The sequence below is a fragment of the Heterodontus francisci genome, chromosome 31 (genome assembly GCF_036365525.1).
Source record: "Heterodontus francisci isolate sHetFra1 chromosome 31, sHetFra1.hap1, whole genome shotgun sequence".
NCBI classification, from domain to species: domain Eukaryota; kingdom Metazoa; phylum Chordata; class Chondrichthyes; order Heterodontiformes; family Heterodontidae; genus Heterodontus; species Heterodontus francisci.
The window spans coordinates 26,651,203-26,675,348 of NC_090401.1; the positions used below are offsets into that span (position 1 = coordinate 26,651,203).

General features: G+C 43.9%; 2 long non-coding RNA genes across 3 annotated transcripts in view; both read right to left on the reverse strand.

Moving 5' to 3' along the window:
• The window catches only part of LOC137347102 (uncharacterized), a 52,076-nt gene extending 37,073 nt beyond the window's left edge, over positions 1 to 15,003 (reverse strand). For both annotated transcript variants that reach the window (XR_010968866.1, XR_010968865.1), the window contains exons 1-2: positions 14,796 to 15,003; positions 7,812 to 8,028 (exon numbers count right to left, since the gene is read on the reverse strand). This is a non-coding gene — a long non-coding RNA (uncharacterized lncRNA). The remainder of the gene's footprint in view (positions 1 to 7,811; positions 8,029 to 14,795) is intronic.
• The window catches only part of LOC137347104 (uncharacterized), a 141,724-nt gene that overhangs the window by 105,976 nt on the left and 11,602 nt on the right, over positions 1 to 24,146 (reverse strand). The gene's annotated exons all lie outside the window — the stretch shown is intronic.

The following is a 24,146-nucleotide window of genomic DNA, read 5'->3' on the forward strand; positions in this document are numbered from 1 at the left end:
CCTTTACTTGCAAAAAGAAATCAATCATTCAGTTAAATTGAACATTTTACAAGAGGTACACAATTTAACATTTCATTAAACATGCTATCTTCTTAATAATAGATGGTAGATTTTCAAATGAATATTGTGGTGAGAGTAATAAGTGCAACATTACTAGTGCTGCTGAGATCATTCATAAAATTATGTATTTTTTTTGGACTAGGCAGATGAAAATAGATCAAACTATGAGTTGTGTAACTGGAGATGACGTGAGCAAAGTCAGCTGCCAGTATGCCTAACTATTTTTTCTGTGTAAATGAGTGCAATTAATCATTAATTGATTTAGAAGAATACATTGTTAAGAACTGTACATAAATATAGGTGATTTAAAGTGTTCAATGGCAAGATACTGCATCTGAGTTTCTGGGTATAATCCATTATCTCCATGAAAACAAGAATTGTATGCGTAGTGTGACCAATTGCTGAATCCAGAAGAATGCTCCAATTTACTCTTAGTCATTTACCATTTATGAAGTTTAGCAAACTTATTGAGCACGAATCCATTGTGACGATCATAATTCAGCACCCCAACAAGGAGGAATTCAGCCTCATGACCTCTTTAATGAAACATGTTGATCACTGATCCAAGCTCGGATGCGATCAAGAAAGGTTCATTTCATGATGCTGAGCTGCTCATCTTTTTCAATTCTGTATTCGTCTGTATTAGGCTCAAGCATGCTAACCCCACTCCCAATCCCCATGCCAGTAAACAAATCTCTGAGCACATCAGTCTTTGTAATGTTTTTAAATCCCTTAACAGTCTAAAGTTTTGATCATCCTTTATGTAATCCATCATGCAATCTCAGCAGTTATTGATTTGCTAAATCACACCCTCTCCACCATCTTTGATGTCCTTGTCCCAAGTAGAAGCATTACTCTTTCTCACCCTAATCATTCCTCTAGTATACCTCTTATCTCCACTCCCTTAAGTGCAAGGCTCGCAGACTTGAGCACCTTTGGCAAACCATTAGTTTAACCATTCATTGCCAAATTTGACTGAACTACTTAAAGAATTACCGACCTGGCTTTCTGTCACTAAAATGCCCATTGCTCAAAAATCATCCAGGAAGGCAAAGCGAGCACCTAGCTTCTCTTTTCCATCACTAACTGTCTTCTTAAACCATCCTCCCCTCCTTCCTCCACCCTTGCCTCCAACAATGGGCTGAATTTGTTAAGCCTGTCATGAGTCCCAATGGCGGATCTGGAAGTGGGTGCCAGTCCCACTAGTCATGTGTGTGGCCAGCCCACTGCAATCACATGATGGGTGGCCATTTTACATAATGGAAGCACAGGGCCTGACCAATCACTCAAGGGGGCAGAATTCAAAGTGCCGAATACAACGTCAGATGACTCCAGAGTAGGTGCTGGTGCCATATTTTAAAGCCCTGCCAGCTCTGCTTGCATTGCTGACTTATTTGCAGTTTCCTGGTCTCTGCTGAAGCTGCCACACCCCACCACCACCACACCAGTGAAGGATGCCACAGGATGGCAGAGGCAAGATACAGGGTGGCCCCATGGTTTAATGATGCCTCTCTCAAGATTCTCCTCCAGGCTGCAAGGAAAAGGCGGGAGGTCCTCTTCCCCAGTGATAGCAAGAAGAGGTCCTCCCGCCTGACCAAGAAAGTCTGGATGGAAATCACAGAGATGGTCAGTAGCCGTGCGGTGAATCCACCCTCAAACATGGGTCCAATGCGCAAGAGGGTCAACAACCTCCTTCGTTCTGCCAAGGTGACTGCTCCATACCCCTCTCCTTTTTAGGGATTGCATTTGTATACACAGGAGGAAATGGATGTGGGGAAGAAGGCGCAACAAAGGCACTGGCAAAAGGGTTAAGCTTCATCTCATCCTGACGAGATGCATTGCTGCATCTCAACCCCAGGCCACCCTCTTTCACAGCTCACCCCTATTAACTCCCTGAGAGCACATGGGAGGATGAGCTCTTTAGGAAACCCCAGCAGGGGACAAGGGACTGCCACTAGCAGAACTGTCAAATTGATCTCTCTGTGAAGTGTGACCATTCCCTCTTTCCACTTGTAGGACAAGAGGGCCCACAACAGCAGGGAGACATCGTGGACTGGTGGAGGAATACCAGACATCTGGCATCTCTTGACAGCTGAGGAGGAACAGTAACTGATGGAGATACTGGCGTCTTAGCACAAGAGAGTGAGGATTGTCTTCAAACGAGATACAGTTCACTTCTGGAGATCCACATCACACATGGTTAACATGATGAAGCCAGCACAGACTAACCCCACACATGTTTGTGTTCTGTCATGCAGATCAGCGACCGCAGGAGACTCTAGCAGAAGGGGGAGATCATTCAACCTCTGAGGAGGAGCAGTCAGAGGATGCACCGTCACATGAATCTCCTGCACCTTCCGCCAGCACAGATACTTTCTCTTGGTTGGTTTCTGCTCTGCTGTAGAATTAAGGTCACAAACTGGTGAGAGGACTGCACACGCGCCCTAACAGCTGGCTGAAACAGTAGAGGCCTCTGACAGTCGGAGGACTGTGGGTGGTCAGGCCCATGCTGAGCCCCAGGCTGATGACGAACTTCTGTTGTGACAGCACAGGGCATTCTGGAGTTGTAGAGAGGGGTAAAGCAACATCTGGCAGAGATGCCAGAGGCCACACGCAGCCACGAGCAGACGATGGAGGAGTCCATCCATACCATGATTGCTGCCATGTCTCAGGCAGGTGAGTGCATGGCTTCCTCCATCGAGATATTGGTGACCCTTATGGAGCATCAGATCCCACAAATGCATGCAGACCTGCAAACCATCACCTTGGCCATGAGCTCGACGCAGCAGTGGCAAGTTGAGAAAAGGACAAGGTCCCTGGAGTGTTCTCCAGCTCGTCGTCCTTCTCTAGAGAGCAGGGAGGTTCAAGTGAGCCTTCAAAGGGAGGAAGAGAGGCTGAGCTCCACAGTGGGGGAATCCCCTCAGGGAGCTCTGATTGTGGACAGGGGCTCTTCAGTCCCTCCGCCAGTGACCCCAGCTCCAGTAGCTGTGATGCATGAGGAGAGTCTTGCACCTGTGCAAAAAATCCTCTGGCAGCCAGTGCCTCCAGGCCTCAGGCAGCCAGAGCACGGCTACAGAAGTCATCACAGGCCAAGGGGCAGCCTGATCAGCAGCCTGCCTCCAGCCCAGCTGCTAGCACACATCATAGAAGCACTCGAAAATGTATAAAGAAAACCTCTGAGACACACTTGGGGTTTCAGGGGGTTTGACATTTGAAATTTGATTTGTCCCTCAAGTTATTTGTTTTTGAAGTTAACTTTCATTGCGGAAAATGCTTTTTCTTTCATGCCTTAAGTGTGAGATGCTGACTTCACCCTTTCCTCTTCGTGGGTGCCAATGTGAAGACAGCCCTCTTTTGATTAGTGTCTCTCATGGGCCACAGCGCGTAGTTAAGCTGGTGCTATGCATGGAGCACAAATAGAATGGAGGCGACAGACTGCATGCTTTGAGATGAGACTTTATTCATTTCACTCTGAGAGATCATCATGATGGCTGAAAGCGGGTAAGTATGAGACTCCTGCCTCCTTGGCCCATCGCTCAATGTGTCTGGTCTCCGGTGCAAGGGGTTAAACATCCAGCGCTGCCTGCTTATCACCCTCCACTGCGTCCTCCTCATCAGTTGAGGAGAGGCAGCCAATCATGTCCTCGTCATGCAAGCCTTCCCCCCTCTGCAGTGCAAGATTGTGCAAAGCACAGCAAACCACCACGATATGTGAGACCCTCGCTGAGGCAAGCTGTAGAGCTCCACTGGATCAATGCAGGCAACAAAATCACATCTTCAGCAGCTCAGTGGTCGCTCGGGTGGAGCAGGTGCTCCTCTACTCAATTGCGAAGGTTCCTCACAGGCATCAGTAGCGATGTTTTCAATGCATAGCCCTTGTACCTGAGAATCAAGCGGGGTGCCTGAAAAGTTGCGGCACCTGGGACAGTCAAAGTATGTAGGCATCATGGTGCATTCTGGGAAGCGGGTACACACCTGCAGGAAATGCTTTCAGTGGTCACAGACTAACTGGACATTGATTGACTGGAAGCCTTTCCTGTTGATGAAGGCAGCTGGATGGTCCGTTGGAACCTTGAGGTCAACATGCATACAATCTATCACACCATGCACCTGGGGAAATCCAGCGATGGCCCCGAAACCATTGGCCCTCTCAGTCTGACTACCATGGTCAGTCCAGTAGCGTACGTAGTCATCGGCCCTCTTTAACAAGGCATTGGTCGCCTCCTTAATGCATCGCTGGGAGACTCCACCCATGTCCTTGGAATGATCCAGACACGTAAAAGTTAAGTGCCACAGTGATCTTCAAGGCCATGGGCATAGGGAGACCACTGAATCCCATAGGTCACAACTCGTCCTGCTGCAGGGCAACTAAGTCGGTGACGGCCTCCCCGGAGAGCCGTAGTCTTCGCTGATAATGCCGCTCAGACATTTGTAGGTAGCTGATTTGAGTCCAGTACACTCTGACGCAGGTGGGCGCTTCTTGGCATGGCCACCTGCTGCTGCTCACATTGTAGACCTTCACGGGCGGGTGCAGCTGCCTCCTGGCTCCCCCTCCATCGGAGGCACTGCATCACGCCACAGAGATCCACAAAGACAGGGTGTATGAAACACATGCCAGGTGATCGGTATGCCTCCAGAGTGCTGTCCTTGCAGAGATGAAGCTGTCTTGGCAGTTTTTCCTTTGTGACTCCTCTCGGCTATCTCGCTAATGGTCCTCAGTGCCAATGCTTGCTGATAACCAACCCTCTCACCCGATAGTATGGCCACTCGATGCTCTCACTCAGTAGTATGGCCACCTGGTACTGCCACCCACCTGGTACTTAAAGGCTGCCTGTCCTCTACTAAATTCCAAGCTTTGCATTGAATCACTATCAATTACATGCTAATGTATTAAAACAAACTGTTCTACAATCTAAATTGCACTCCTGTCCTTTCGGGGTGGCGATGCCACCTTGGTGCTTTCCCGCCACTGACTGAATTCGGAACTGGCGTCATGATGTCGGATTTCTAGGCGTACACATCCGATGCTATTCTCTGTTCCCACACGCCTCCATTCCCCCTCCAAACAGCTTCACTAAATTTAGCCTATTAGGTGCATGAGCTCATGGACTTTTTTTTTACAAAAATGGAGACCATCTGAGCAGCTGCCTCAGCTGCTTCCCTCTCTTCAGCCAATGAGCCTACTAACTTTTTCTCAGGTTTCCCTAATTTTGCATCTTTCTGCAGTTTCTTTCCTGTCTCCCCTCATGCCCTCTCCGAGCTCATCTTGTCCACGAGACCCACCTCTTGCCTTCCAGATGCTGTTCCTAATTTTTTAAAAGATTCTTTCTTGGGATATGAGAATTGCTGGGAAAGCCAGCATTTGTTGCCCCTCCCTAATTGCCCTAGAACTGAGTGGCTTGCTAGGCCATTTCAGAGGGCAGTTAAAAGTCAGCCACATTGCTGTGGGTATGGAGTCACATGTAGGACAGACCAGGTAAGGACAGCAGATTTCCTTCCCTAAAGGACATTAGTGAAAGAGATTTTATTTTTTATGACAACCGATAGTTTCATGGCACCAATTCTGACAGTAGCTTTCAATTCTAGATTTTTTTTTTACTAATTAAATTCCACCAGCTGCCATGGTGGAATTTGAACCTGTGTCTCCAAGGCCTGGGCCTCTGGATTACTAATTCAGTGACATTACCACTACACCACCTTCTCTCCCTGCTAAACTGCTGATCACTCAAATTGCCTTCCTGGCTCCTATATTAGCTGACATTATTAATTGTACTCTCTCCTTAGGGATTGTCCCCCTCTCCTTCAAATCTGCCATCATCACCCCTCTCCTCAAAAAAATCAATCCTTGACCCTTCCATCCTTGCAAATTCCTGCCTTATCTTAAACCTCCATTTCCTTTCCAAAGGCTTTGAATGTGCTGTCGCTTCCCAAATCCATGATCATCTTTCTCATCGCTCCTGTTTAAATTCCTCCGAGTAGTTTACACACCCATTATAGCACCAAAACGGCTTTTACAAAGGTCACATCTGACATCCAAGTTCACAATAACATAGGTAAACTATCCCTCTTCTTCCTCTTCAACCTGTCTGCAGCTTTTGACACAGCTCATCACAGAATTCTGTTTCCATGCCCCTCCAATGTTGTTTGGCTGGTCTCCCAGATTCTTCCCTGCATAAACTTGAGGTCATTCAAAACTCCAATGGGCGGCACAGTGGCGCAGTGGTTAGCACCGCCGCCTCACAGCTCCAGCGACCTGGGTTCAATACTGGGTACTGCCTGTGTGGAGTTTGCAAGTTCTCCCTGTGTCTGCGTGGGTTTCCTCCGGGTGCTCCGGTTTCCTCCCACATGCCAAAGACTTGCAGGTTGTTAGGTAAATTGGCCATTATAAATTGCCCCTAGTATAGGTAGGTGGTAGGGAAATATAGGGACAGGTGGGGATGTGGTAGAAATATGGGATTAGTGTAGGATTAGTATAAATGGGTGCTGATGGTCTGCACAGACTCGGTGGGCCGAAGGGCCTGTTTCAGTGCTGTATCTCTAAAAATCCAATGCCCATATCCTAATTCACATCAAAACCTGCTCACATATCTCGTGTGCTCACTGATTTACATCAACACGCAGTCAAGCAACACCTCAATTTTAAAATCTTCATCTTTGGTTCAAATCCCTCCATTGCCTCATCCCTGCCTTTCTCTATAATCTCCGTCAGCCCTGCAACCTCTGCAGCCCATCAAATCTGGCCTTTGACTATTCCTGATTTTAATCACTCCACCATAGGTGGCTGTGCCTTCAGCTGCCTAGGCCCGAAGCTCTGGAAGCCCTCCCTAAACCTCCCTGCCTCTCCTCTTTCCTCCTTTTAAGGTGCTCCTTAAAATCTACCTCTTTTACCAAGTTTTTGTGATATGGCCGAACATCTCCTTGTGTGGCTCAGTTTCAAATTTAGTTCCATGACACTCCTGTAAAGTGTCTTGGGATGCTTTATGTTAAAAGCACTATATAAATGCAAGTTGTTGTTGCATCAAAATAAGAGTTCTTAAAGAGCAAGTTACCTGACTGAGGTCATTTTAAGACAGGGCGAACTCATAGAATATCCTGCTCCATCACCTCTCACTGCAATGTCACCCATGTAGTCACAACAAAAGGTTCAACATGCAACTGGTACCATACATTAAGACTCTACAAAAAATGGCCGACCAAGAATGACATGGAAAGTAATAACTGGAGAGCAAGTTTACAAGAACTGTCATTAAAATTATTGGTCTGAAATGATAGTTATTACTGTGAATGCAGGAAGTTACTTTTGACAAAATGTTACTGTCAAATCAGCTTTAAGAATTAAATTCAGATAAACACAAATGTTTAAATACAGAAACATTGCTGATAATCTATGATTTATGTTTTTCGTTGTCATGAAGACCCCACTGGCTGGAATGAGGCATATTAATTTGGTCATATAAAACATTAAATTTAAACTGTTGCTTGACTGAAGAGATGAATTGTTTAAAGAGATCAGCAGTGGCTGGAAAAATTTGTATTCGAAAAGACAGTTGCTTAGAAAAAGACAATGGAACTGCTCCCTGATCCAATTAAACCAAATGGATTTTCATCACCAGACATTGAAGGTGGAACACGCCAGCATTCCATTTACCACCCCCCGCCCCCCTGCCACTGCAGGTGCCTACTAAGATTAAAGGAATCCACAAAAATGCAGGAGAGTTTGTTAAAAAAAAACAACTAGTCGAAAGACTAACCTGCTGGCTGAGGGTTTTTGAATTGTGCTCATAGGACAGTTTGAAGATAGAGACTGCTTTGAAGACAACAGAGAAGGAAAGTCTCTCTCCCTGGCTCTCTTTCTCTCTCACAAATTTCCCAATCCACTGAAGACACTTAAACCTCAAGAGAGAAGACTGCTCCATCGAAACAAATTTGAAAGCGTGCACTGGACCCCAACGAAACGGCAAGATTTACCTGCAATCAAAGACTCTACATCAAACTCAAAAGACAGTAAATGAACCCCAGCTATCACTTCAAGCTTTTCCCCTTTATTCTTTCTGCTTTTCTGTCTCTATCTGCATGTGTGTTTATCGCGTATGCATGCGAGCGTGGTCACATCGCGTCGCATATTCATAGTAGTTTTAACAGAATTAGAGTTTTAAGGTTAGTAAACTTGCAACTTTCTTGTTTAAATCTAAGAAAACCTATTTGGTTGATTTCTTTGCCTTGCAATTGGAGAGCAGTGAGCAAGGATTCACTGAAGGGGAGCTAAAAACACGGTGTTTTAAAAAATTAAACCCTGTTACCGTCAAACCAGGCAAAGGCTGAGAGGGAACCCCTAGACCCCTTTCTCACCTGGTCGTAACACTCATAGTTAATAAATTAACCAATCTTATCAGAATGGAAATTGCTACTAATACCATTTTAGCTAATATATTGCTAACATTTGGTTTTCCAGACTGTATTATCAGTCTGTAGCACTGACTTATTCAACTCCTTGCCTGCTTTCGACCCGGACCCATTATAAACACCAGAATCATCTAAAAATTTCCTGCATTCTTTTTCCATGCTAGTTCCCAATCTGCCATCACCCGATCCTCTTTGACCTTTTTTGGCACTCTTTTACTTAAAGAATCAGATTTAACATTCTTGTAATTGTCGTCAAATCCCTCCATTTCTTTGCCCTACCCTATTTCTGTAACCTTCACCTACCTCAGATCTCCAATCCTCTGATTCTGGAATTCTGTGCATTTCCTCCTATCCTCCCACCCCTCTCCATTCGACCTTTGGCAATGAGCCTTCAGTTACCTTGATCTTAGTTTTGGAATTCTTTCCTCAGACATCTCCACACTCTACATTCTTCCACATCTTTAAAAGCCTTCTTAAAACCTATCTCTTGATTTAAGACTTTGGTCACTCTGTCCTAACCTTCCCCTAAAAAGCTCAGAAATCAATTCTTATCTCCTGTACTGCACTTTAGGATGCTTTCCTGTGAAAACAGTGCTATTCAAAAAAAGGTTGCTGTTACTTCAAACCATAACTTGATATTTTTTAACAATAAAATTACATTGTGATATCAGCAACTATCAAACAAGCCTACCTCTCCTGTCACACTGCAAAATGTTGAAAGTGTCATGCAGGCCCTCACCTGCCAAGAATGAGGCACATTAATTTCGCCACATGGACATTACATTTCAAATTGTTACTGGGAAGACGAGAAGGCCTGTGGTTAGGGTTTGCCAGGCCCCTGGCTGGAAAGATATTTTTGCATATTAATAGACAGTGCATGGAACAAAGGAGCTATCCCCTGCTTCAATGCAATCCACAAACAGATGTGGTCAAACCAGTTAGTCACATGACTAACCTGCTTGGCAGTCTGGGTTTTTTTCTGAATTGTACAGTTTTGAACCGAGAGTCGGCAGAAAGCTGTTTGCTCCTGGATTGAAAAGACCTCTCCTGGCTGGCTCGCCACAGTCTCTCCAGTCTGCTTCCATCTCTTTCTCACGGAACTCCAAAACCCACTGAAGACACATGAACCCCAAGAGGGAAAAGTCTCCTACAGTGAACAAGGTTTAAGAAGTATACTGGGCGCCAATGAAAAGCAAGATCTACCTACAATCAAGGACTCTGAAGCGAGCTCGAAGCACAGTAACAAAAAACCCTCTTCAGAGATTGCCTCAAACTTTTCCATTTTATTTTTCTTCTGCTCTTTCTGTCCCCACTTGCATGTGTGTATCGTGTTGTGTATCCGTAGATGTCAACTGAATGAGAGTTTAAGTTTAATAAATTTCACTTTTCTTCTTTAAACCTGAGAAAACCTGTTGTGCTGGATTATTTGCCTTGTAATTGGAAAGTGGTGAACAAGGACTCACCAAGAGGGAGCTAAAAACACTGTATGTTTAAAATTAAACCTTGTTACAGTAGGACCAGGTCTGAAAGGGAACCAAAGACCTCTTTCTCATCTGATCGGAACAATAATTAGACACTGAAGTATAAAACTAACCAACATGAAGTTTATTGTAAAGTGATTCATTGATGTAAACAGTTGTTTCAGTTTAGCGAGAGGAATTGTACTTGCAGGGATCAATGCTGAATATAGATTTCAGCCACTAAGGGGCAGTACATTTACTGTAATATATCCATTGTATTTAAAACCTCATAGCCACTAAGGGGCAGTACATTTACTGTTATATATCCATGTGTTTATAACCTCTGATAGAGCAAGAATTTGAGAATAAGAGATTTTGTTTTGAAATTAAACAACAAGCTGCAATCAGGCGACAGATGAAAGTACAATTTTTTCAGAAATCTTACTGCTGAGAAAGAAAAAAAAATGAGAATGGATGAAATGTTTCATTTCATTTTGATTGATTTTAGCTAACACTACTCTTGCAGATTGTTAGTTCAGAAATTTGTTGAACCTTTTCAAGTTTTATATATTCCCTGGCATTCTCTTTAAAAAAAAACCCATAAAGATACAGTCACAGCTGAATTGCAGGCTTTGACCCAATTGCAGTCCAACCATTGCATTGCGTTTGTAATAGATTCACGAGGGTATGTTCTGACTTTGGGTGATAGTGAATACCCCATTGTACTTCGCTTTTGGGAGGAACGATTTCATTCCCCTCTAAATGTTTTTCTCCTTTTGATCTCCCTAGACCAGCACATTTAAAAGAAGGAAGATAGGTCATCAGCTCCTAACTTTGCAGTGTTATTCTGAGGCAAGATCATCAGAAATATGGGAAGAGCAGTAATGAGTCTCCCTTCAATGTGTGTATCCTACCTATGCTGTGAAATCAGTGCAGTGAGAGACATCACATAAATATCCCCAAACTGTTGCATTGCACAATGCTGTGCCAATTATTCAGGGATTATGAAGTTGTGAGAGGAGGAGTGAGAAAGTGGGGAAAGGGTGTACATTTTCAGATTTGCAAGAAATCTTTTAAAGAGACAATAAACTTGTTTTTGATATTTTGTGGAAAATCGATAGCAACAGTTTGCTTTTATGTAGCTTCTTTAAGGTAATGACAAAAGCAATAGAGGTGAGATGAGTTTTTTTGACCCTGCAAATTATGATCTGGAGATGCGTTACCTGAAAGGATGGCAGAAGCAGATTCAAGAACAACTTTCAAAAAGGAATTGGATAAAAATTTGAATGGGAAAATTTTCAGTGCAGGGGAATGGAACAAATTGGATAGTTCTTTCAAAGAACATGCACAGGCGCGATGAGCCAAATGGCCGCCTTGTGCTCTGTATCATTTTATGATTTAACATTGTAACAATGTTCCCAAGGCATTTCACAGGAGCATTAGTTGACAAAAATTTGACACCAAGCCATGTAAGAAATATTAGGACAGGTGACCAAAAGCTTGGTCAAAGAGCGAGGTTTTTAAGAAGCGACTTAAAAGAGAAGAGAGAGGTAGAAAGGCAGAGAAGTTTAAGGAGGAAATTCCAGAGCTTAGAGTTTAGGCAACTGAATTCAAGGCCACCAGTGTTGAGAATTGGGGATGTGCTAGAGACCAGAATTGGAGGACTGCAGAGATCATGGAGGGTTGTAGGGCTGGAGGAGTTTATAGAAATCAGGAATAGTGAGGTCATTGAAAGATCTGAACAACAGGATGAGAATTTTTAAATCAAGGCCTTTCCAGAAGGAGCAAGGAGATGCAGAAAGGCATGTTCACTCTGAGTGGGTGTAGACTGCAAAATGTTGGAGGGAGGAAGATATGTGTACTTTAAACAGTATAATTGAATTTAAGAGTGAGCAGGAGTGGAAAGCTAAGGAAAATCGTCTCACTCACTTCCTCCTCTTTATAATTTACAGGAAATCTAGAAGCGTTTCCCAGCTGAAGTGGACATTTATTTCAACTTTACTTAAGTTCATGCCATTTAAACAAAACAGATATTTCTCCAGAGTGTGCAAATGTCCGATATGAAGTTCAGCCTACATTCAATCAAAAGCTGCCAGCAAAACCTGACTTTACATCCTTTATGTGCTTTCACCACATTATTAAAAAAAATGCCCAAATTGTTTAAGGAGTTTAAAGCCACTTCACGCTCATTTCAAGAGCCTTTATTTTTGATGCCATGGAATCAGGGCCTTGGCTGATTAAGGTTGAGAGTTGGGACCCAGTGGCTGTGGGATGTCCCACAGTGGTCGGAAATCCCTGTAGGAAATGTAGCACCTGTGGAAACTGGAAAGAACTCGGATTTATTTAACACAAATATGAAAACAAGATACTATGAATGCTGGGTGTAACATTGTGTTGTGGTGACTTCACCTTTAAGAAACCGTACCTTTAAGAGACCAGGCCACTGATGCAACTGATGACAGCATCATACATAAATAAGGAGACAACGCCATTCTGAGAGATACATTCAATACAGGGCTTGCAAAGAGCACACACACCAGAGAGGAAAAGACATGGACCAGAGATTGTGCAATATAGATAAGTAAGACAATAAATAGTGTTTGCGTTGAATCTTCATTTTATGAAGATTTAAGAAAACACAGCACAACACTACTCTGGGAATCTGAAGTAAAAACACAAAATGCTCAGCAGGTCTGGCAGCATCTGTGAAGACGGAAGCAAAGTTAATGGCTGGGATTTTACGTTGGGCAGACGGGAGCTGGCCACCGACTGACAAGTTGGTAACGAACCACTTCCGCCTTGCCTGGGAATCCGTTCCGTATTTTACGGGTCCCCAGGCTTTAATTGTTCTGAAGCGGGACTTCCACCCGCTTGAGGGAGGAAGTCCCGCCTCATTGAGATGCCGGCTAATCAGCCGGCCAGCAACTCTTAGTCCCAGCAGCACCACCGGTAGTGGTGGCCACTGCTGGGACTGCAGTCCAACTGCCAGGAGTTCAGTAAGTTTTTTTGCCTCGCCGGGGGTAATTGGTCGGGCCCCAGCGAGGCAAGGGTGGTCAGCTGGGGGGAAAGGGGGTGTGTTGGATGCAGGGGGTGGTTGGGGTAGTGGGGGTGGGCTGTGCCTGATGAGCAGGACACCCACCCCAGGACGATCATCAGCTGCCTGGTATTTCCAGGCAACTTTTCCCAGCTCCAGGACACCCGTTTGCCACGCATATAATCCGCATGGTGGCGGACAAAGGCCCTTAAGTGGCCATTAAGGGCCTTGATTGGCTTGGGACAGGTGGGCCATTTCTCGCACCCCCCCACCCCCCGTCCTTTGTAAAGGGCGGCGGAGGCAGGAGTGGGTCGCGAAAGCCTTCTGGAGCTTCCCGCTCCATTTTACGCCACCCCACCGCCAACATCCTGCTCGTTGGGGTGGTGTAAAATTCTGACCAATGTTTCAAGACCTTTCATTAGAACCATTTTCATCCCATCTGAATCTGACATTGGGTCACTGACCTGAAATGTTAGCTCTTCACAGATGCTGCCAGACCTGCTGAGTATTTCCATCATTTTCTGTTTTTATTTTGGATTTACTTAACACCTTTTACCCTTTCAGGACATCCCAAATTGTTTGAGTTATTGGATTACATTTGCAGTGTGGTTACTGTACATGCAGGTAAAAGTGGCAGCCAGTTTGTGCACAAGTTTCCACAAACAGCAATGATTCCCAGTGGTGTTGGTTGACCTGGACATCAGAACTTCCCACTCGTTAAACAGGCAGTTAAGACCTCAGTTTGACATTTCATCCAAAAGATGGTACCTCCAAAAATGCAGCATTCCCTCAAGTGCTGCACTGAAGTGTCAGCCTAGTTTATGTGCTGGAGTGGGGCTTGAACTCCTCACCTTCTGACTCAAAGGCAAGAATCAAATGGAGCTGAGCTGACACCTGTTTTTGATATTTTTAAAGTAATTTTTTTTTTTAAGTGCTGAAGGAACTAAAGGCCAGACTGCAAGGAACCAAAATGGAATTTGCCTCAGGTGGCTTGAACTATCAGTCTGTGATCAGAGCATCACCTGGCTTCGGGATGTGAGATAGGATGACTCAAGCACTGTGCAAACTAACTTGCAGTGGCAGCTGGAAGAAATTAATGTAAGTTAAGTACAAAAGACAGGCAACAATAAAAGGTAGAAACATGATCAGCAGACAGTATGGAAACATGGTGTTAGGAGGACATCTTTGGCATATTAACTAGGTATATAACAATATATCTCCCATGGAGTTTTTCACACTAGATAGAACCTTGGATACACAATAGGATGCTAGGCAACATGCACTAGGTTATAGGAAGGCACTGAAGTGTAAGAACCACTGGGGGAGCAGGAGATGTTCTGGGGGTGAGTGGGTGGGGGAGGAAGGATACAAGTCATGAATCATTGCCCTGACATTCAGTCCTGTTCCCAGGCAGCTTCACTCATCCTCGACCAACCAGTTCACACCCTGTCCTCAACCTGAAACCATTTTGCAGTCAGTAAATACAATAATAACACAACAAAATGGGAGAGGGCATAACTATCCAGGGTCAACCTGGAAGGCACAGAATGAGGCACAGCAGATTAGAAGAGAATCAGGGCAGTTTGGGGTGGACAAGGCAAGTTTGGAAATGATTTGGGCATGCCAACAATAGGTCAACAATTAATAGAACAGCTATCTCTTGGTGTTGCTAAGGACTCTTGACAGTGAGCTAGAAAGCAGTCAAAACAAGGTCAAAGTTAGTGGCTTTTGCAGCTCCAAGTTTCGAGTGGAGACTAGACCATGGGATCCCATAATAGTTACATTTCAATGGAAACTGGACAACTTGTAAGCTGAAATATTTTGAGTAAGTTATTTACCTGTTCCCTTGTTCCATTAGAAATTGTATCTCTGTCCTGTCTGTACTGGTGGCTCAGAATTAATCAGTTGCTGTTTAAAAAGTTTAAATTTGAGCTCTTATTTTGTTCACGTACTGTGTCTGAGTCTGAGTCTGCCATTCTTCACATTCATTTGTTTGCTCTCTTGTTGTTATGAAGCAAATGAGTACCTGTACGTCCAGAGCTCATGTGGCTTCTGTAGCACAACAGTTATTTGATGCCAACTGCCTTGCCTAATTGTTTGGCAGTGAAATCTGCTGAAACAGCATGGTAATTATTAATGTTGTCAAGTTTCATTTCAGCATGGGTTGTGATCTGCTTGACTGACTGGGAACCCATTTTCTGAGTCCGAATAAACTGTTATTGTTTAGTCTACCTATATTCAGCACACCAACAACATTTTCAATCAATGAGAAGTTTGGGACTTTTCCAAGAAAGCCCGATAAGCATAGTTTGAGAGAACCTAAACTAAAAGGGAAAAATAACCACAAACTGAGGATGGACGATGGCCCAGAAATTCAACCAATAGGAACCTTGACCGATGAACTTTTAAGTTAAAAGATCAAGTCATAGGCCATAGCTTCTTCAATACTCACCTGGGCTACTGGATGAATAAATATGGAGAGGTGAGATCATCTAATTTGAGTGAGGGGAACAAAGATGTGGATTAGCTCATTCTCCATGACCCTGAAGCTTGCCTCCAGAGTTTAGAAGACTGAGTTATGAGAAAAGGTTAGAATGGGAACAAAAGGGAACCGATGGAGATATGTAGGATATTAAAATGAAAAGAAGTAATTAATCTTGGTATCCTTCATCTGTACTTTTTGCTGACCCATCACAGAGAATACTGGAAGAATCTCTGCAACTGGGTTAACACCACTGGGGGAGAAATTAGAAGGTAATGGGGAAAAATAGGATATCAAGTGTCCAGCAGTTTTACGAATTAACATTTGAACCCAATCCAGAAATTAGATGCAAAAGGTTCCAGCCACCATTGCAGTTGAACTAATTTATATCCTCGTGTATTCAAGCGCCTATGTTGATTGGATTGTCATAAGGCAAGCTGTTGCTGCTGCAGCTGTGCGACTCCAACTGTTAACACTATTTGGATTGTGGTTATCCTTGCTGTTAACATGACAACAAAGGCAACGCACTCACAAATTGTATGATGAGCTGTATTGCTCAGTGTTACGACCAGGTGAGAAAGGTGTCTGGGGTCCCTCTTAGCTTTCACTTGGTCTTACCGTAACAGGTAACACACTGTGTTTTTAGCTCCCCCTTGGTGAATCCTTGTTCACTGCTTTTTTTTAAAAATAAGGCAAAGAAACCAACACAAACAGGCTTTCTAAGGTTTAGAAAAGAAAAGTTGAAATTTATTAAACTTAAACTCTAATTCAGTTAACGCCTATGGATACAAGACATGCCCACGCTAGCATGCATACACAATACACATGCAAATGGAGACAGAAAAGAGCAGAAGAAAAATAAAGTGGAAAAGTTTGAGGCAATATCTGAAGAGTTTTTGTTACGGTGCTTCGAGCTCACTGTAGAATCCTGGATTGTAGATAGATCTTGCTTTTCGTTGGCCCAATATTCTTCTGAAACCTTGCTCACTGTAGGTCATTTTTTTCTCTTGGGGTTCATGTGTCTTCAGTGGATTCAAAGGCTTGAGAGAAAGAGATGGGAGCAGACAGGAGAGATCTTCTCAGTCCAGAAGCAAACAGATTTTCTCAGTTCAAACTGTTTGTACAATTCAGGAAAACCCCTCAGTTTGCCAAGCAGGTTCGTCATGTGACTAGTTGGTCTGACCATGTCTTGGATTGTATCAACTTTGCAGTCTCTGGAATGCCCCTCTTACACACAATACCTGGTGATCAAGGTCCATTGTGGGTTGAATGTGTCAGGGAATAGTCCTTTGTCTTTACAATCACTGTCTGTTAATATGAAAAAGTCTTTTCCGGCCATGACACTAAAGAAGAATTCCTAGTGCCTAACTGTCAACTGAGGGCTAGAATATGTGCTTGTCAGTTATCTAATGACAGATGCATGATTTGAAAGAGGAAGGAAGGAGGCAGTTGTGTCTCTTTCAGGTCAAATTGACATGTTTGGATAATTGAAACTCTTAATTATGGTGTTTGTGCATGTATCAGACACACCCTAATCATCAAATAGTAATCAAAAAAGTTCTCTACAAACTATCTACTCTTCCTCTAAAAAATTAATGAAGCAGTCATTGAATTAATGAGAACATAAAATAAATAAGGATTTATGCGTGAGAAATTTGGCCGCCTCACAACTAGATATTAATTCATTTCTTTCTCATAACTTTTATATGTTTACGTGCACTTGTTAGGCTGTAGTAAAGGTGTTATGAAATAGAATACTTTATTCTCTTTTCCTTCCATTCCTAATGGCCCATGAGATAACCCATTTGTTTCACTGCTTTACAACCAGAAGATCGTGCTCTTGGTTTTTCGATAACAAGAACCTTTTCTTTTATGTGAACAAGTCATTGGCTTGACTCTCAATCCAGGTCTGGATAGGTGCCATGAGGTCATTACTCCACTCTCATCAGACCTGAGTACCCCACTAGGGGCTGAATTTTATTAGCTCACCGCCATTCTCAGCAATGAGCTTCAATAAGTGCATGGCACACGCACTTCATCCCTGGCAATGTCGTCCGTCGCCACCACACAAGCGCCAGTGCCATTTTTAAAGTGCTTCATGCACTGACAGGTAATTTAAATTTTTAAAGAGAACTGCACTTTGAATTTAAATGAAAACAGTCAATGAAAGATCGAAGCCACTCTTCCACCCCCCACCAATGACCAAATAAGATATTTATTTCCCTCTCCCCTCCAAAAAGACTTTTTCCCGGTCCCGACCTTTCATCCCCAAACTTTATTATTGTTGCCCTTCAACCCCTTGCCACCATCCCCTCAGCCAATCATAAAAGTTTTCCTTGCTTGCTCCCTTCCGGCCGGAAAACTTCACTCCTCCCCACTCCCCAACAGTGTTCCCCCTCAGGTCTCCGATCGGAGATCCAAAGGCACGGGACTTCTGGCAACCAGCCAGAATATCGGCATGGGACAGCCATCGCGACAAGGTAAGTCATTATTCATTAATTTAAATGTAATTAATATATTTAAATAAAGTCTCCGTCACCATGGGGCGGGGAGGCCACCACAAGGCCTCGCTGCTGCCGGTAAAATGGGGTGGGGCCTTCCTGGCGTTGAGGCCCATAGCGGGCCTCTCCCTGAAAGATATTCCGGTATTCAGAGGCTGGAGCCTCTTGCTCACCTAGACTATGATGGAAGATCACTTAGATACAAGGTTTCTGCTGGATATCAACCCAGTATTCAGAGACTGGAACTCTCCTTTTCTGGAGTCGGCCTGAAACCCATTATCTTTTACTCAGAGATGTGAATGCTACTACAAAGACTATGCTCACTTCATGGGACACTTAAAAGGCTAAAATAAAACTTTTAACAGAAAGACAGGAGAATTGTGCTTTTTTTTCTCCATAATTGATGACCTGTTAACAAAATGTCATTCCCATAAATCAGAGTTACACATTTCCCTGATTTCATTAGTGGATTATTGATTATTGAGAGAAGTCGATATTCTCCCATTTCTTTCATTAAAAGTGGAATTCTAGGCTTTTGGAACATGTAATCAGTGACCATGTTAAATACAACTAGGTCAGAAATGATAAATATACTGTGTGATGGGGAATGTTTGATGCAATGATTCTCAGATATTTCTTTAGAAGAATATCGCTACTGCATCACAACCCATTCCGAACATTTTCTCGAACAAGATCATTGAATTAATATAACATCAATTAATACAACCAACATTCAATTAAGATGGCCCAAGCTTCTTTCACAGCATACACCAAAAGAGTTTATAAGGGGAGAATTTTATCATTGAAGTTCACTGACAATTTACTTTCCTATTACAGGAAACTGTAATAAGTTCAAATGATTTTGCTGGCTGTGCTGCAAAATTTCTCTTTGTTGTCTGATAGTGATCTATAGCTGATAAAGACAAAATTCCCAGGCAATCAGTTATTCCCTTTTATCTTTTTTTTTATTATTTTTCTTTCTCTTCACATGGTGAAAAGCCTTATTCAAGGTTGATTTACAAAAAAGTGAAAAGGGTTCAAAGCAAACTGTTCTCTCAGCAATTCCTAACCTATAGACTTTCAGTTCTTCAGCTCAAATTCTGTTTTCACCAACACTTTTTATATAAAAATGGCAGACGATGCAATTTCAAATTTATTTGCTTTAGAACTATTTAAAAATATTTTCTCACAAAACCTATTTAATTATTTATTTTCACATTACTATCGCTCGCTAGCTTCTGCATTCTTTCTTCTTTCAATAATTCTGATGTTGTAACTGATGCGCGAGGCTGTGATTTCAAATCCAGAATCATAGCAGAATGATAAAGTGATGCTGAAGGTTCAGTCCATTACTTTAAATGGTACCCATGAGCACTCTGACTTACTGATTAAACAGTTTGCACTATATGGCACTATATGGGTACATATGAGGGCATTGAATGTCAACCTCATTAATAGTACATTTATTAATCGTGGCTGAATTTGGTGTTCTTCAGACTTGGGTCTTGGAAAGATAAAACTATTATTACTGTAACTACACAATGCAAGTCCAGTTAGTTGCAAATAGTGGCAGAATGTAATAATGGTTTGTAGCTGGTCTCATCTACACACAGCATAAGAAATCTAATGCTACACCATTTGAAAAAACGTCGTAAATACTTCAGTACCTTTATGCAATATTAAATCAAATTATCTGCTGTCATCACAGTTAATTCATTACCTATTTTGCCATAATAATGTGGTTGGTTTTGAAAATGATTTAACATGGGGAAAAGTACCTTTGTTCTTCAATAATACAATTAACATTATACAAAATCCAATAAATCCAACTCAGAGTGATTACTTAGGGAATAAAGCATATCTGCAGATATTAAACAAGGTTCCCAGATATGGCAAATTTGAACAGGAAACCCAAGTGTTCGAATTTTTGGGTCTACTTTAGATATTCCCTTGGGTGCAGCAGTATTGGTGACTCCCATAAGCAATCCCCTCATCTTACATTCAGGAATGAACCCATATTGCTCAAGATCTAATCATGTGATAGTATAATCTTGGGACAGGTATCAATAGCAATGACCCACTCCCCACATCACCCCCCACCCCTCACCCCACCACTGCCCTTATGATGCGCATTGGTTAGCGTGTCTTCCAAATGTGTCCTGGCATGTGCTCTTCTAATCTATCAGTTGGCAGACTGAAAAAACACTTTAGTGAGATGAGGCCAATTACATATTATTCCTCAGGGAATGTATATTGGCCTTGGAAGGGGAACAGCACCAATTCATGAGAATGATGCCGGAGTTAAATTATGAGGACAGATTGCATAAACCTGACTTGTATTTCCATTAAGTTTTGAAGGTTCATTGTAATCAAATCCAAGTTTTTAAAATGATAGACATTTGATAGGGTAGATACAGAGAAAATATTCTCTCGGGTGGGAAATCAAAGGGGCATAAATTAGAGTGAAATCAGGAAGCACTTTTTCATGCAAGGAGCTCACTTCCCCAAAAGGCTGTAGATGCTGAGTCAATTTAAATTTTCAAGACTGAGACTAATAGATTTAGGGTATCAGTGCAGGCCAAGTTCCTAATTGGTAGAGTAACCACCTTGTCTGGGCATAGTGCATTCTAGTGTTAAGTTGCTTCATCTCCAGCTTGTGTCTACACACGTTTGAGGCTCTCGGAGCCGCGGCTCCAATCATTAATGGGAACATCAAGGGAAATAACAAAGACAGTGGATCTTCTGAATTCTGCAGCTTGCCAGTTAGTTGAACAGCCACACTCCAATTTTATTGTCTCAGTTGGGAGAACACTTAACGATAAATCACAGAAACTACATGTAGAAATGAAATTTCACAAAAAAGTAACTACAAGAGAAAAATACATTTAACACATATACAGCTTCAATGGAACAGCAGATTGGCAGGGTGTATAACACGAGGCTGTTTTGCACCCTTGTCCAATTTAAAGATTCGCTCAGTGGCGGGATTTCAATTCACGGGTCAGGACCCCGACGTCGCATTCATTTTCAGGTCCCGACCCTGCACTGCGCCGGCAACACAACACGTTGCTATTTCAATTGAAAATAAAGTTAATTGGCCCAGGGTTGGGTTTGCCATCCAACTAGTATTGGTGGGCACAGGAAGGAGGCAGGGCACAGGAAGAAGTGGGCCCAATTTAAAGGGCAGGCGGCAGCCATTGCTGTGGTTGCCATTTGCTCAATAATGGAACGAGCTAGGCAGTGGGTAGGAGGGTCCTGTGCCAAGGCATCCCCCCATTTTTCTGACTCCTCACTTGAGTTGCTGCTGGAGGGGATGATATCATGGAGAAATATTCTATTCCCTGCATGTGGCACAAGAAGGCCTGCAAGGTAGACCGAGAAGGCATGGCTTGAGATAGCTCATGAGGTCAGCAGCAGAGGAGTGGTGAGGAGAAACTGGGTCTAGTGCAGGAAAAATTTCAACGACCTCCTTATGTCTGGCAAGGTGAGTCCAAAGATAGACGCAGATGGCGTGTCTCCTGGTCAGCAGTCACTAGAATGCAAAAGGGAGGAACATCCTTAGAGCGCCTAGAGTTCTCCTGACCATAGGAGAGTATGTGCACAGCAGCATTCATGACCCATAAGCAAAGATCATAACCCTAGTACTATTGGACAGTAGGCGACACTGAAGACTGCAACATCTTATGTGAATGAAAAGCTGCAAGTGGTGACAGAGAGAGGCACTGTCTTAAAGGCATCTTACAGGCCAAACGGGAGAACAATACCAGGGAGAGCGAGAGGGCACATTTGGATGGTGGGGTATCCCAGCTCGTGTCACTAATGCATTTTGAGGAGCTGGCCCTTGATCTGGCTAGAGTGGCAATCCACCAGGACGTTGGATATGGAGAAATAAGAGTCCAATATAGACAGTATGAAAAGATCTCAACATCTCCAGGTTCAGGGCATGAATGAAAATCATCCCCATGCAACAAGCTTTCAATGCATAAGCTGTCAACTTATTATTTTAAGCAGCAGAAGCATCTGTTGATTGTACCATTTTCTCATGACCACCTTCTCTTCTGTCTCCCACAGGGTCAGCAGCAGAGGTGGAGGACTTGACACCCCACCAACATGTTGGGAGGAGTCAGAAGAGGAAGAAAGATCGGAGCCTGCACCATCATTTTTCTTGTACACTCTCCATCAACACAGATACTCGCACCTCAGTGAGTCCTCGTGCAGTATTAAAAACGATGGCACGGGGTGAAGCGCACATCACTTCAGAGCAGGAGGAGATAGAGAAGGCAGAATCAGCTGTGGGCAGGCCCCCTCAGAGGATTGAGGACAGGCGTAGCCCTGCTCAGCGGGGCGGAGATGCAGAACCTCGGGAGTCACTAAGCAAGCAGCTCTACCTGGAGAATCAATGTGAGATGTGTGCCCAGATGTCAGAGTTACCTGAGGCAATGTAGAGTCATGGGGTGAGAAAGGAGGAGTTCATTCATCTCACATGCTCCACAATGTCTCAATACTTTGCATGCATGAGCTCCTCCTTTGAGAGACTTGCCAACCTTAAGCAACCTCACTCTGAGTGGATGGGGGAACAGCACACTGACATGCACAGAATGCATGCCATGTCTGTAGCATTGACTGGTCAGTGGTCCAAATGGCGCAAAGAATCATGGAGTGGATGCCAGCTGTGCCCCAGTTGTTGGCGAGGGTGTCATGAAAGGGTGAGGAGGCAACAGATGGTGATGAGGGGGCCACCCCTCACAGGACTCCGTCGTCATCATCTACTTCCATGGCCTCCACTGGAGGAAGCATCTGTCGAGTTACGCCCTGTGGCAAAGGCTGCCCCTGCAGTGATGTTGCTGCAGCAACCTTTGGAGGTGTTCACCTCACACCTCCAGGACGCGGCCAACCACCATGGGTATATCAGTCCCAGACAGGCACCAGCGAACAGTCTGCCTCCACCATTGTCAGTCATAGCGGGATTGGCCATGAGCGGAGACCATCACATTGGTGAGGTCACTTTATGGGTCACGGGTGTTTCTGTTGTATCTGTTGTTTCACATTAAACTGTTATGTGATAAAGCACGGGGCATGTTGTTGCCCTAAGGCAGACTTGTATGTTTCCATTTCATCATGGCGAAAGGCAGGAGAATGGAAAATAATAGTTAGCAAAGCAAAGCAATGTGTTGGGGAAGAGTGTGTCAGGTGGAGATTCTGGAGCCTTGCAGTGATTGTGCCATTGGAAGGTTGCTGACTTTTGTTCTTAATGGATGCCTGCTCTTACTCAGATGAAGGAGACTCTCCTCTCAAATGTCCTGCAGACTGAGTCTCACTCAAGTGAAATGTGTTTGGATCGGAGTGCCCTTAGCATCCCTGACATCCTGATGAACACACCGCCTCCTGAGCCTACCACGGTAACATCCCTGCAAAGAGTGGGAACTGTTCTCTAGTTCTCCATCAGCCTTCTCCTCCTACTTGTCTTTCTCCTTCTCTTCCTCCTCCAAGGATCTGTGCCATTCCAGGGCTTCTCCCGCTTCAAGGTCCACACCACTCTGCAGGGCCATGTTATGGAGAGTGCAGCAGACCACCACAATGCACAAGACTCTTGAGGGAGTGTACTGGAGGGGTGGCACACAACCGGTCAAGACACCTGAACTTCATCTTTATGAAGCCAATGGCATGCTCAGTGATGACCCTTGTGCTCAGGTGGCATCGATTGTGGCATCTCTTGGCATTCGTGGCGGGGTGGCACAAAGGTGTCATCAGCCATCTCTTCATGGGACAAGCTTTATCCACCAACAGTCACCCACGGATTTTCGATGGTTCCATAAAGAGCTGCGGCACCTGTGATTGCCGGAGGATGAAGGCGTCATGGCAGCTTCCAGGATAGCATGCAGTCACCTCCATAAACCACTTGCTATGGTCGCATACCAGTTGGTTTAGCAAGTGGAATCCCTTCCTATTGAGGAATCTCCCTGGCCAATCAGTCGACGCCTCGATGCCCACATGGGTGCATTTGATGATCCCCTGCATTTGAGGGAATCCAGCGAAGGAGGCAAATCCCACTGCCCTTTCAGCTTGAGTGCCACATTCCGCCTTGAATTCAATGTAATTTCCTTTCCTGTTGAACAGAGCATCCATTACCTCCATGATGCAATGATGTGCTGCTGCTTGTGAGATGCCACCAATGTCTGCTGCCGCTTCTTGGAAGGAACCGCTTC